This window comes from Ovis aries, chromosome 23 (assembly GCF_016772045.2).
Source record: "Ovis aries strain OAR_USU_Benz2616 breed Rambouillet chromosome 23, ARS-UI_Ramb_v3.0, whole genome shotgun sequence".
Taxonomy (NCBI): Eukaryota; Metazoa; Chordata; class Mammalia; order Artiodactyla; family Bovidae; genus Ovis; species Ovis aries.
Genome location: NC_056076.1, coordinates 7,167,064 through 7,180,973, shown reverse-complemented (window position 1 = coordinate 7,180,973; position 13,910 = coordinate 7,167,064). Strand labels below are relative to the sequence as shown.

Genomic DNA, 13,910 nt, shown 5'->3' with positions numbered 1-13,910 from the left:
TGGCTCAGACGGTGAAGAACCCACCTGAAATTCGGGAGACCTAAGTTCAAGCCCTGGGTTGGGAAGATCCCCTGGAGAAAGGCATGCAACCCACTCCAGTATTCTTGCCTGGAGAATCCCCATGGACAGAGGAGGCTGGTGGGCTTCAGTCCATGGAGTTCCAAAGAGTCAGACACGACTGAGTGACTAAGCACAGCACATGGAGGTGATGGTTAAGGTGAATACTCTAAAACACGTGCATGTCTTAATTGCTCAGTTGTGTGCGACTCTTTGCAACGCAATTCACTTATTTGTTGTTGTTTAGCCTCTAAGTAGCGTCTGACTCTTTTGTGAGACCGTGAACTATAGCCCACCAGGCTCCTCTGTCCATGAATTTCTCCAGGCAAGGATGCTGGAGTGGGTGTGTGCTCAGTTGTGTCCGACTCTTTGTGACCCCATGAGATTGTAGCCCACCAGGCTCCTCTGTCCCTGGGATTTCCCGGGTGGGAATGCTGGAGTGGGTTGCCATTTCCTTCTCCAGGAGATCTTCCCAACTCAGGGGTCGAACCCGAATCTCTTACATCTCCTGCCCTGGCAAGTGGGTTCTTTACCACTAGAGCCACCTGGGAAGATTAGAGTGGGTAGCCATTTCCTTCTCCAAGGAATCTTCCCATCCCGCGGATCGAACCAGGGTCTCCTGCCTCACAGGCAGATTCTTTACCATCTGAGCCATCAGGGAAGCCCTTCTAAAACATAAATATGCTTAGAAGTCTTTAAAAGCCCTTCACTGGCAACCTGGATGTTCTAAAATGTGGGTTTTATTGTAATTCAGGCCTGGGGAAACCCACAGGTCGGCAGTAGCTACAGAAGGCATAGTTTGTTCTTTACAGGTTTGGAGAGGAGGGGCCAGCCAGGCTCTGCAGGGCCACCTAGAGGAGCCCAGGGTGGGTCCGGGAGCAGAAGGAGCCAGAACGTGGTGGCAGCCTGGACTGTGGCTTCCCCGGGAAGGGAAGGCAGGGAAAGCAGACGCAGGACTGGCTGTTGGGATGGTTTTTGTGGCTGTGGAGCACAGAGGCTGACCTGGGGCTGACTAGGGCAGGGAGCCACCCAGAGTCGGTCGGGGGCCTGTGGAGAAGCTGAGTCCAGGCACTGTCTTTGAGAACTGCCTGGGCCTGCGAGGGGCACTGTCTCTCTCCGGTCAGCGAGGCCCCAGATGCCAGAATTCAGAAAACACAGGTAATACAACTGGCATTTGCAGAGGTGTGCATCTCAGAACGGTTTTCCTGGGAGATGCTCTGGAGGGAGGGGGTTCTGTCACCCCATGCTGGGAGCTATTGCATGCGGCGCCCTGTTGACTGCACGGGCCTGTGTCTTGTACGTGTGTGTGTGTGTGTGTGTGTGTGTGTGCGTGCGGCTTGTGTATGTGTGCTCACTCAGTCATATCTGACTCTTTTTCAAACTCATGATCAGTAGCCGATCAGGCTCCTCTGTCCGTGGGATTTTCCAGGCCAGAATACTGGAGTGAGTTGCCATTTCCTCCTCCGAGGGATCTTCCCAACCCAAGGAATCAAACCTGTGTTTCCGGCATCTCCTGCATTGCAGGCAGATTCTTTACCACTGAGCCACCTGGGAAGCTGTTGGCTGTATACTAGTAGGTTATAGTTGTCGGGGAATCCTGCTTTAAAGAAAGCTGTTTTGTTGTTCGTTTGCTAAGTTGTGTCTGAATTTTTGCCACCCCAGGGACTGTAGCACGTCAGACTTCCCTGTCCTTCCTGGTCTCCTGGGGTCAGCTCAAACTCATGACCATTGAGTCAGTGATGGCTAACGTATTAGTCTTGAGTTAATACTGCTTTCCAAGCTTGTTTAACATGAGCTCTTTTTGAAATACATAACATGTAGTTTTTAAGGTGTCTTGAAATGGTGTTTTAGACATAGAGTCTAGATTTGTTTTGCCCGTAACCTGGCATCCATGCTCTCCCCTGGGGTTTCTAGGAGGAGGAGTTTCAGGGCAGGCTGTCCTCATTCCTTCCTCTAAGCTGAGCTCAAACCTGCTTCCTCCATTATTTGAAATTGTACCTGGGGCTCTGCACTTCATTAAAAGTCCCCTCTTTCTAGTGCCAGCTCTTCTGTGAAGTTTTTGCCACCTTCCCAAAGCCGCAAATACATGATGCGTGCCATATGTCGGAGCTTCTCATTTCAAATCATCACCTAACTTTATTACTATGGTCCTGCGAGACAGGCGGTATTTTATCCCTATTTTATAGATAAGCAACTTGAGAGACAGAGTTGTTGAGTGATTTATCCAAGGTCACAAAGTTAAAAGGTGTTCAGGATGTCACTGGCATTCCATTCATGCTATTGGAATAGATGAAAGTGTCTGTGGAGTAAGGGAGGTACTTTCTCTCTTTTTTATTTAAACTTTTTATTTTCTGTTGGAATATAGCTGATTAACAGTGTTGCGATAGTTTCTGGGACGCAGCCAACATGTATCCATTCTCCTCCAAACTTCCTAGGGGAAGTACTTTCTGATAGATGCGTGTGTGTGTGTGTGTGTGTGTGTGTGTGTGAGAGAGAGAGAGAGAGAGAGAGAGAGAGAGAGAGAGAGAGAGAGAGAGAGAGAGAGAATATGTTCTTTAAATCAGAGGGAAGAAGTCTCTTTTTTAACACTCTGGAACTTTGTTAAGACTCTACCCATTCAGAATTTGTTCAGAATAATTCAGATGGAATTTTAGCTTAACATTTACTTTGGCTTCGTGAGAGATTTTCCGAGTCCGTCCTCTGAGAACGAGTTCATCAGTAACCAGAATGCAGGGGAGACTGTAACCCCCTTCAACATACACTCTGCAGTACTAGCTTTTATGCAAATACAATAGGTGACTGAGGAGAAGGGGACGACAGAGGATGAGATGGCTGGCTGGCATCACTGACTCAATGGACATGAATCTGAGTGAACTCTGGGAGTTGGTGATGGACAGGGAGGCCTGGCGTGCTGCAATTCATGGGGTTGCAAAGAGCTGGACACGACTGAGTGACTGAACTGACTGAACTGAACTGAAGGTCCTTCTAGTCAAGGCTATGGTTTTTCCTGTGGTCATGTATGGATGTGAGAGTTGGACTGTGAAGAAAGCTGAGCGCCGAAGAATTGATGCTTTTGAACTGTGGTGTTGGAGAGGACTCTTGAGAGTCCCTTGGACTGCAAGGAGATCCAACCAGTCCATTCTGAAGGAGGTCAGCCCTGGGATTTCCTTGGAAGGAATGATGCTAAAGCTGAAACTCCAGTACTTTGGCCACCTCATGCAAAGAGTTGACTCATTGGAAAAGACTCTGATGCTGGGAGGGATTGGGGGCAGGAAGAGAAGGGAACAACAGAGGATGAGATGGCTGGATGGCATCACTGACTTGATGGACACGAGCCTGAGTGAACTCCGGGAGTTGGTGATAGACAGGGAGGCCTGGCATGCTGTGATTCATGGGGTCGCAAAGAGCTGGACACGACTGAGCGACTGAACTGAACTGAACTGAACTGAATTCCTTCTTTTAAAAAATAATTGTTTTTCCTTGTGTATTTTTGCTGTGCCGGGTGTTTGGCTGCCCAGGCGTTTTCTCCCGTTGTGGTGCAGGGCTTGCTCCCTAGAGGCTGTGTGTGGGCTTCTCCCTGTGGTGCCCTCTCTGGCGGGTCCCGGGCTCTAGAGCACCAGGCTCAGCACTTGTGGTGCTCAGGCTCAGTTGCTCCTAAGTACATGGGATCTTCCGGATCAGGGATCAAACCCGTGTCTCCTGCATTAGCAGGTGGATTCTTTACCACTGAGCCACCAGGGAAGCCCTCAGTTCAGTTCAGTTCAGTTGCTCAGTCGTGTCCGACTCTTTGCGACCCCATGGACTGCAGCACACCAGGCCTCCCTGTCCATCACCAACTCCCAGGAAGCCCTAATTCATTCTTACACATTTATGACAAGGAACACTTTCAGAACTGTGTCAGCCAGGGTTCAAGCCATAAGTCTTAAGAGCTTTACTGCAAGGGGTGTTGGGTTACGTGACCGTGGGCTGACTAGCCAAGTCTGAAATCCACAGGGTAAGCTGGGAATTCTAGAAGAGGCTGAAGCTCCTACCCCCACACAGGATTTCTTCTTCAGGGAAGCCTCAGTTCTGCTTTCAAGGTCTTCCCACTGAATGAATCCGGCTCCCCTGGATGAATGAGGATCATCTCCCTTAACTGATGTCAACTAATTGTGGACTTGATTCCCATCTACAAGATTCCTTCATAGCAACTCCTAGGAGAGAGTCTGGTTGAATAACTGGAGGCTGTATCCTCGCCAAGTTCGTGCGTCAAAAGATGGTCACCAGAACCTTTCCTAATGGTAATGACGTTCGTCTCTTTTATGTCCCTATTCATACATAAGAAGAAAAAACTAATTTATTTAGAAATATTCTATTCGATAAGCAAGATGTTTTAATCATTTAAGTGGGCTTTGTTTCCACTGGTGTGAAGCCATGTGACCCCAGATATTGGTATTTACTTGCTTTGTGGTCATCTTTTGATCCCTTTCTGGTTATGCCTGCCTTTCTCTCTCTTCATGGTCCTGGTTCAAGTATCACTGGTTTATATTAACCCTGAGCTCAGCTGCCTTATCTGAAAACGGGGATAATTATCCTACTGACCTCTGATCCTGACTGAAGGATTAACTGACCGAGTTCACTCACTTAACACAATGGCGTGTCTGGAATGCAAGGAGCAATATCCTTTTGTATTAATAGAAGTACTTGTCCTTGTTTCCCAGTGTTAAGTTTGTTTTCTTTTTCCTGGCCGTGAACATGCCATTGAGGGATAGGTCCTCTGCAGCAGACACCCAGAGGTTTTCTGATGTTATATTTGGGAGAATTAAAAAACTGGCATTTGACCACCCCCTTCTAATGCAAAATGTATCATTTTTTAAAGACCTGTCTCCCATCCTCTTTCCGAAGCGCTGCAGATTCACAGTTTCCAGGGTGGTCAGCTTTGCTGGAAGAGGTCTAGAAAGTTCACAGTGGCTTTGCCGCTAGGTCAGGTGGTTTTGACTTTCCACTGCTCATGAAATGGTCACCCTGCTCATAAACACTTAGGTAGGTTCGAAGAGATTTCTAGGCCTTGAGCCAGTTTTCTAGGCAGCTTCCTTCTGACATAAGTAAAAGTTTTATTATCATCTTGTTATGGAGGAAGATACTGAGATGTAGAGAAAGCGCATTTTCCCCTTCTCAGCTTTGGAATCAATTCCAGGCCCTCACCTGATGGTGAACCCTGCCTTCTTTCTCGCTGGGAACCAACACCCGATCCTAGATGAGGGGGTCAGGGACAATCTCCCACCTTCTTTCCCAGTTCTTTCCTGGCAGGAAAATGAATCTCCTTTGCCAGCAGAGATCTTTTCCTCCTTTGCTTTCAGAAGAGGCTGGCAAGATTTCTTTTGGGGAGGAAGTAGGAGTCGCTGCCATGCAGACAGGAGGTAAGCACCCTCCCCTTCCCCAGAATGACCTCTTTGCAGAAACGCCCAGAGCAGTTCACAGGTGCGAGGTGGGAGGGGCTGTGGTGAGGGGGAGGAGGATGTTTTCTTTGCTGGTCCACCTCCATTAGCTGACCATCTGGTTCGGATGGTTTAGGCGGTGTACCCTGCACGGGAAGATAGAATCCTGTCTTATGCTATGAAGCCTCCATGATGAGCTGTTATTTCAGAGATGTGTGTGCGGAGCCAGCCTGGCAGGGCCCTTCCCCGAACCCGAGTCCTTCCCGCCAGCCCCCACTCCCGCCTCACCTGCAACCCTGTAAAGTCCTTGGGGCATAAGAATTAGGCCGAGTCCATCTGCATCTTCCTGCAGGGCTCCGGGCCAAGCATCGGCTCACCCAAGACTGCCTGAAGGAATGAATGAACTGGTGAACCCACGAAAGTGTTCCTCGGTTCGCCTAACGGAAGAGATGGTCCAGACAGTTCTCAGGACCCACAGTTAGCAAAGACAAGAAGTCTCCATGAAGTGCCCAATAATAAAAGGTCATTTCTTTCTTCTTTTTTCTTTTTAAGGTGGTTTTTTTTTTATAATGTGGATGATTTTATAATCTTTATTGAATTTGGTGGCTCAGACAGTAAAGAATCTGCCTGCAATGCGGGAGACCTGGGTTCCATCCCTGAGTCAGGAAGATGTCCTGGAGAAGGAAATGGCAACCCACTCCAGTATTCTTGCCTGGAAAATCCCATGGACAGAGGAGCCTGGCGTGGGCTACAGTTGATAGGGTCTCAAAGAGCCAACACCCAGTGACTACACACATTCAATTTGTTACAGTGTTGCTTCTGTTCTCTGTTTCTTTTTGGGGGTCAGACATGTGGGATCTTAGCTCCTCAACAAGGGAACAAGCCCACGCCCCTTTCACTGGAAGGCAGGAAAGTCCCAGGAGAGTGTTTCTGACTTCAGTGGTGGTGGTGTAGTCACTCAGTCATATCTGACTCTTGCTACTCTTGCCTAACTCCCACCAGGCTCCTCTGTCCATGGGGCTTTCCAGGCAAGAACACTGGAGTGGGTTGCTATCCCCTCCTCCAGGGGATCTTCCTGACCCAGGGATGGAACCCAGGTCTCCTGCATGGCAGGTGGGCTCTTTACCGTCTGAGCCACCAGGGAGCTCTGAACTTACAGAAAAGATGTAGATGGGGACCAAATACCTCAAAATGGCATCCATGCTGTAAAAGGATGCCTCTTCTCCTCTGATGAGTAGGTGCTTTTTGGGTTTTGGTACGATTACCATGGAATGATTCTGTATTATGAAGATATGATAATGATCATGAAAATATTGAGATGATGAAAATGAAATATGATCATGAAAATATCCTTGTTGTTCAGTCACTAAGTCACGTCTGACTCTTCGACCCATTAACTGCAGCACCCCCGTCTTCCCTACCATTGACTGTCTCCTAGAGTTTGCTCAAACTCACGTCCATTAAGTTGGTGATGCCATCCACCCATCTCATCCTCTGTCACCCACTTCTTCTGCCCTCAGTCTTTCCCAGCATCAGGGTCTTTTCACATCAGTGAATTGGCTCTTCACATCAAGTGGCCAAAGTGATGAAGCTTCAACATCAGTCCTCCCAATGAATATGCAGGGTTGGTTTCCTTTAGGATTGACTAGTTTGATCCCCTTGCTGTCCAAGGGACTTAATGGATGTTCCTTAGGTTAACAGTCATCTCAGTCTATGAGGTAGGACTAAGGATGTGGATTCAGTATTGAGTAAATGTTGAGAAGAAGTTGATGGGAGGTGCCATGAAGAATGAGACTGAATCGAAAAAGCCACTCAGTTTAATTCTAATCTGCGCAGTCGAGGTGTGAACTCATCTCAATAATTTATTCAAATCAACCATCATACAAATTAGGTTGAATTTACAGATTTGGGCTTTCCTGGTGGCTCAGTTGGTAAAGAATCCACCCACAGTGCAGGAGACCTGGGTTTGATTCCTGGGTTGGGAAGATCCCCTTGAGAAAGGAATAGCTTAGCCACTCCAGTATTCTGGCCTAGAGAATTCCATGGACTGTATAGTCCACGGGGTCGCAAAGAGTCGGACACGACTGAGTGACTTTGGGCTTCCCTCATGGCTCAGTTGATAAAGGGTCTGCCTGCAACGCAGGAGACCCCTGTTTGATTCCTGGGTTGGGAAGATCCCCTGGAAAAGGGAACGACTACCCACTCCAGTATTCTGGCCTGGAGAATTTTACGGACAGGGGAACCTGGCTGGCTACAGTCCATGGGGTCACAAAGAGTCGGACCTGACCGAGAGACTTTCACTTCACAGATTTAGACCATTTCCTGAATTCTGACTCAGAAGGTTTGACCTGTGTGCTTATGGCCAGAGGGAAGTAGATAGATGAAATATTTCACCCCCTTCAGAACCTTTATCTTGAAGGTACTGAGTGATGTGAGTTATGTGAGTGATCCGAAAAGTCAAGTGAAACTCTCTTTTCTGTGGTCATTTAGCTCCTCGATGTTGATTCTCATCGTGGCTTTTTTTAAGAAAAAAAAAAAAAAACTGAGAAATCAAATACCCAATAGGAGTTATCATGCATTCCCATGATTAGCTAAACTAATATTTACTGCTCACGCTTCTGAGTGCTGCATGTGTACTGACTTATTTAACTCTGGAAACACTGATAGGAGTCCGTCTCGGTCTCTCCTTGTGAGGTGAGGATGCAGAAGTGTGTGGGGAGTGATGACATGTCTCTGAGCTCTGTGCCTGCGATGCACAGAGGGGGCTGTCGGTGTTCACATCTGAACCATACATTCTTTCGGGCTTCCCAGGTGGCACTAGTGGTTGAGAACCCGCCTGCCACTGCAGAAGACGTAAGAGACGCGAGTTCAATCCCTGGGTCTGGAAGATCCCCTGGAGTAGGGCATGGCTACCTGCTCCAGTATTGCCTGGAGAATCCCTGGACAGAGGAGTCCATAGGGTCCCAAAAAGTCGGACACCACTGAGCAACTAACAAGGCCTGGATAACTTTTCTAACTTCAAAATGAGCATCTTTCAGAACATGCTGATCTGGGTCAGAAATAGAATTTGCATGTATGTGCACATGCTAAGTTGCTTCAGTCCTGGCTGACTCTTTTCAACCCCGTGGACTGTAGCCCGATATTTACAATATAAAAGTACTTAGTTGGTCTATTTTAGACGTGTAAATATAAACAAAGTTTCCTTCTAACTCCAGTGTTTCGGCCGTCATCAGTGTCATCAGTAAGATGTTTGTCCAGGATCCAGTGTCCTGCTGAAGCATCCGTTCCTTAGAAGATGCAAATGTAAACAAACACCATCTCTTTATGTCAGAAATAGAGAGGTTTCCCCACCCAGACCGCTTCCCAAGTAACTGCGATGTGTGGTTTGACCAACAGGCAGGGGGCAATAAGTCCTGACTCTGTGCTTCTGTCTACCCTTAGCAGACTGGGCCCCCTGGGTCAGAGATGTATCGAAGAAGGGCTCCCAGCACTGCCTCATCCTCTTTAGCTTTCAATGGGCGAATCTTCCTCCTGCAGAAAGAAATCCGAAGGAGCTTCACAGTGAGAAGAAAGCTCACCAACTGCTGATCCCAAGGGAGAACCCCCTGCCTCATGGAGTGAGCTATCTCTTCCCGGCTTCAGCTGTCCTTGGGGTGCCCCGAGGGCAGCCTCGGACTCTTAAGAAACCACGTTTACTTTGTTCTGTCAGGATAACCTGGTCTGGCCATTTTGCTGAGTCACAGTGCGGGACCCTGCCCACAGCTATTTCAAGCCTCAGCCTGGATTGCTGTTTCATCTTTATCCTCAAAATCTCTGCTCAGCAGTCTGTCCTTGAGGCCCAGGGAGGCTTCCTCCCCTCTGCTGCTTTCATTCTCTCCTTCTTTCTCTCTCCCTTCTCCTCCCTCTGCTCCACACCATCTGTTTCTACCTCATTTTCAAGGAGCAGACAAAGGCTTCAGAAATCAGTCCTGAATATTCACTGGAAGGACTGATGCTGAAGCTGAAGTTCCAATACTTTGGCTACCTGATGTGGAGAACTGACTCATTGGAAAAGACCCTGATGCTGGGAAAGACTGAAGGCAGGAGGAGAAGGGGGAGACAGAGAATGAGTCGGTTGGATGGCATCACCGAGTCGATGGACACAACTCTGAGCAAGCTCTGGGAGTTGGTGATGGACAGAGAGGCCTGGTGTGCTGCAGTCCATGGGGTTTCAAAGAGTCGGATATGACTGAGCGACTGAACTGAACTGAACAGAAGGGTTTCGGAGACAGATCTCTAAGTCTCACTGCATGGACCTGCCGGGCAGAGTTCTTGATTTTATGAGCCTCGATTTCCTCATCCATGAAACAAGGAAAATCATGCCAATGTCACCATATTTGTGAAAACAGTTATATGCATATGATCACTTGATAAAGCATCTACCAAACAGGAGGGACCCAATAATCTATTCTATCCCTCCCCCCCTTTTTAAAAATAGAAGTATAGTTGAGTTACAATGTTGTGTTGATCTCTGCTGCACAGCAAAGTGATTCAGTTATACACACACACACACAAACATATATACATATACATTCGTTTTCATTTTCTTTTCCATTATGAATTTTCACAGGATATAGATTATAGTACCCTGTGCTGTACAATAGAACCCTGTGGTTAATCCATTCTTCTTTTTTTTTTTTTTTTGTATTTTTAAACTTTTAATTGAAGTATAGTTGATTGACAGTGTGGTGTTAATTTCTGCTTATGGCAAAATGATTTAGTTATATACACACATATATATATATTGATATTCTTATAGTAGAATACTGAATATAGTTCTCTGCTATACAGTTTTTTTTACTACTTTTTTTTTTCTTTTACTACCTTTTTACTACTGTTTTTTATTTCCACTAAGCTACTGTTTGTTTGATAACATTTTGATTCATGGGGTGTTGAGACTGCATCTTAGAAAACTTTGTATCCCCCCTGAACCAAAGATAGTGTCTTGGGTATATCAGGCAGTCAGTAAGGAATTGTTGAATTAAATTAAGTTGCTCAGATGAGAAACAGAGAAGAAATAAAGAAGATAAGAAGAAATAAAAGGAAATAAACTCAAAATGGACTGAAGACCTAAATGTAAGATCTGAAACCATAAAACTCCTAGAAGAGAACATAGGCAGAGCTGTCTTTGACATAAATCGTAGCGATATTTTTTTGGATCTATCTCCTTAAGGCAACAGAAATGAAAGCAAAAGTAAACCAGTGGGGCCTAATTAAACTTAAAAGCTTTTGCACAGCAAAGGAAACCATCAATAAGACAAGAGAACGACTGACTGAATGGGAGAAGATACTTGCAAATGATATGACCAATGGAGGTTAATAGCCAACATACTGAACAGCTCTTGCGACTTAACATCATTAAAACAAACAATCCAGTTACAAGATGAGCAGAAGAGCTGATAGTTTTCCAGAGGAAACGAAGACGGCCAGCAGGTACCTGGCGGGATGCTCAGCATCACAATGTCAGGGAAATGCAAATCAAAAGCGCAAGGAGCTGCGGCTGCATACCTGTCAGAATGGCTGTCCTCAGGAAGAACTCAATGACAAGTGTTGGTGAGGATGTGGGAAAAAGGGAACCCTGTACACCGTTGGGGAGAAGGTAAATCGGTGTAGTCACTGTGGAGAAGGGTAGGAAGGTTTCTAAAGCTAGGGTAGAAGTAGCATGAAAAGTGGAAGTGGCTCAGTCGTGCCCGACTCTTTGTGACCCCGTGGGCTGTACGGTCCATAGAATTCTCCAGGCCAGAGTGCTGGCCTGCGTGGCCATTCCCTTCTCCAGGGCATCTTTCCAACCCAGGTCTCCTGCATCGCAGGCAGATTCTTCACCAGCTTAGCCACTAGAGAAGCCTAAGAATACTGGAGTGGGTAGCCATTCCCTTCTCCAGTGGATCTTCCCGATCCAGGAAGCGAACCGGGGCCTCCTGCACTGCAGGTGGATTTTTTACCAGCTGAGCTCCTAGGGAAGCCCTACAATGTTGACAGTTGCTAACATGTGGAATCAACCTAAGTGTCCATCAACAGATGGATGATAAAGAAGATGTGAGGTATATGCATGTGTGAATGCTCAGCTGCTAAGCCATGTCCGACTGTTTTCAATCCCATAGACCGTAGCGTGCCAGGCTCCTCTGTCCATGGGATTCTCCAGGCAAAGATACTGGAGTGGGTTGCCATTTCCTTCTCCAAGGGATCTTCCTGACCCAGGGATCGAACCTGTGTCCCCTGCGTTGGCAGGCGGATTCTTTACCACTGAACCACATGGGATGCCGCATGACATGTATGTACACACACACATACAGACGCACAATGGAACACTCTTCAGACATAAACTAGAGTAAAATCTTGCCATTCACAGCAACGTGGATGGACTTGGAGGACATTACGATGGGTGAAGTGGGTCAGACAGAGAAGGACAGACGCTGTGATGTCACTTGTATGTAGAGTCTAAAGAAGACAAACTCGTGACCAGGACAAAGGAGAACAGACTCACAATATAGGGAAAGGGCTGGTGGTTGCCAGTGGGGACAGAGAAGGGGAGGAAGGAAGAGGGTGAGGAGATTCAAACTATGATGTATTAAATAAGCTACAAGGATGTACAGTACAACAGGGAATATAGGCACTAGTTTATAATAACGCTAAACGGAGTATATCCTTTAAAATTGCGTATTGTTCACCTGTAACTTACATGATATTGTACAGCAACGACGCTTCAGTTTTGAAAAAGGCACATGATCAACATTCTGGATCGTCACTTCCTACACCCTTCAATTGAGAAGACAGTAGCAGGTTTCCAGGTCTAAATATCAGGGAGTATTTTAGGACCAGGACTATGGTGTACTGAACCCCTTAAGAATTATTATGCTACCAGTTACCTGAATCTCAGAGCAACTGTGACTTTATAAGCCTTAACATTCTGTTTCTTTCTTTTCTTTTTTCCACTGCCATAGGGCGTAGTGATACAGTTGGCAAGCATGTTGTAAGATCTATAGGACAGATACTGGCAGTGTATCAGTGCCGATTTCCTGCTTTTGATAATTGCAGTGTGGTTAATAAGGCAGGTTTTGGGAGGAGGGGGTCTTATGTCCACCACTCATTCTCCAGCTTTTCAGAGAATAAATACTGTGCTTGAGATGGGGAGAATGGTGGAGCAAACGTGACTAACATGTCAATAGTTGGGAATCTCCTTGAGGGCTATGTGGGTATTCTTTGTGTAAGCTTTTGTGTAAGGCTGAAATTATCTCAAAAGGAAGAGAGAGAAAAAAAATAGCTATTTGAAATCATATGTTTGCATCTTAGCCAGATGAATGAGTTACCAGACCAAAATGAAGTTCTCTCTCCTCTCCCTCAAGGAAGTGCTAATTATGTTATCGGCTAAGCCTGATTCCAAACTCTCGAGAGTTTCTGATCCTCAAGGTCAGGGGTGTTTCTGCTGCTCATCTGCAGCTGGAGCACACCCCCGCCCCCGAACCCCTCCCCGACCGCGATCCCTCATCCTGCATGAGTGGAGCGTCATCCTGAAGTTTGTTCTGTATCAACCAGGGACAAGGACGGAGATTTTGCTTGACCAGCAAGGTCTGAAGTGGGTGCATTCGCAGACCCGGGGCGCAGTCACCTTGGGAAAGGTCAGCTTTGACAAACAAGGTTTTAATGACACATTTGCTTGATGGACCAGCGCCGGGGCTGGATCATGTTCCAAGGACTGGTCAGAACTTTTTGACTCTGTAACAAACCATTATTGATTATTATATTTTTATGAAGAGTGAAAGATACACATTGCAACAGCTCTCTGCAAACGTGGACTATATGTTCAGTTGTAAACAAAACTGGCTTTGCTATCATTTGCCTTACACTACTACTGGTCTGCAAGATGTTCCTCCTATTGCAAATGAAGGACTCTGGGATTGGCTTTAGGAGGTCACAGCCTGCCCCTAAGTTGTGGTCCAGCTAGAATTCAAGCATTTCTGCCAGACCCAGGGGAGCATCCTTTCTGAAAGGCAGCGTCAGAAAATAAGGGAGAGGAGATTAGAGGTAAATTTGGTGTGACAGAAACACCCGAGATTCATACATAGAGGAGAACTGCTCTTGGAGCTGCTGGGGTCATTCAGCCCTGGTTCTCATCCCATTAGCCTTGGGTCCTCTCCTGTCTCTTTGACACACACCCTCCATCAGGTGCAGTCCTCAAGTCTGGGGACTAAAGACAGAAACGGCTAATTTTACAAATCTAGGGATGGCATCCAGAGCACAAGGAAGCTCTTCGGGGAGCCAACAGAGAAGCGTGACCTGGAGGGGCGTGTGCGTGTTCCGTGCACGCGCTTCCTGTGTCATGGGATAGCACCGCCCAGCACAGCCTGTGTGTCCTGGGGGCCCAGTCCTGGGACCTCAGTGATGCTACCGAGACCCCAG

At 46.9% G+C, this 13,910-nt stretch overlaps 1 long non-coding RNA gene across 3 annotated transcripts in view; it reads left to right on the top strand.

The window, feature by feature from the left end:
- LOC121817728 (uncharacterized) overlaps nucleotides 1–13,910 on the top strand; it is a 73,768-nt gene that overhangs the window by 17,716 nt on the left and 42,142 nt on the right. For 2 of the 3 annotated variants that reach the window (XR_009598280.1, XR_009598281.1), the window contains exons 2-4: nucleotides 4,051–4,337; nucleotides 5,397–5,456; nucleotides 5,827–5,996. This is a non-coding gene — a long non-coding RNA (uncharacterized LOC121817728). Of the gene's footprint in view, nucleotides 1–4,023; nucleotides 4,338–5,396; nucleotides 5,457–5,826; nucleotides 5,997–13,910 lie in introns of those variants that run through there. The other variant, XR_006057769.2, reaches the window with a different exon arrangement.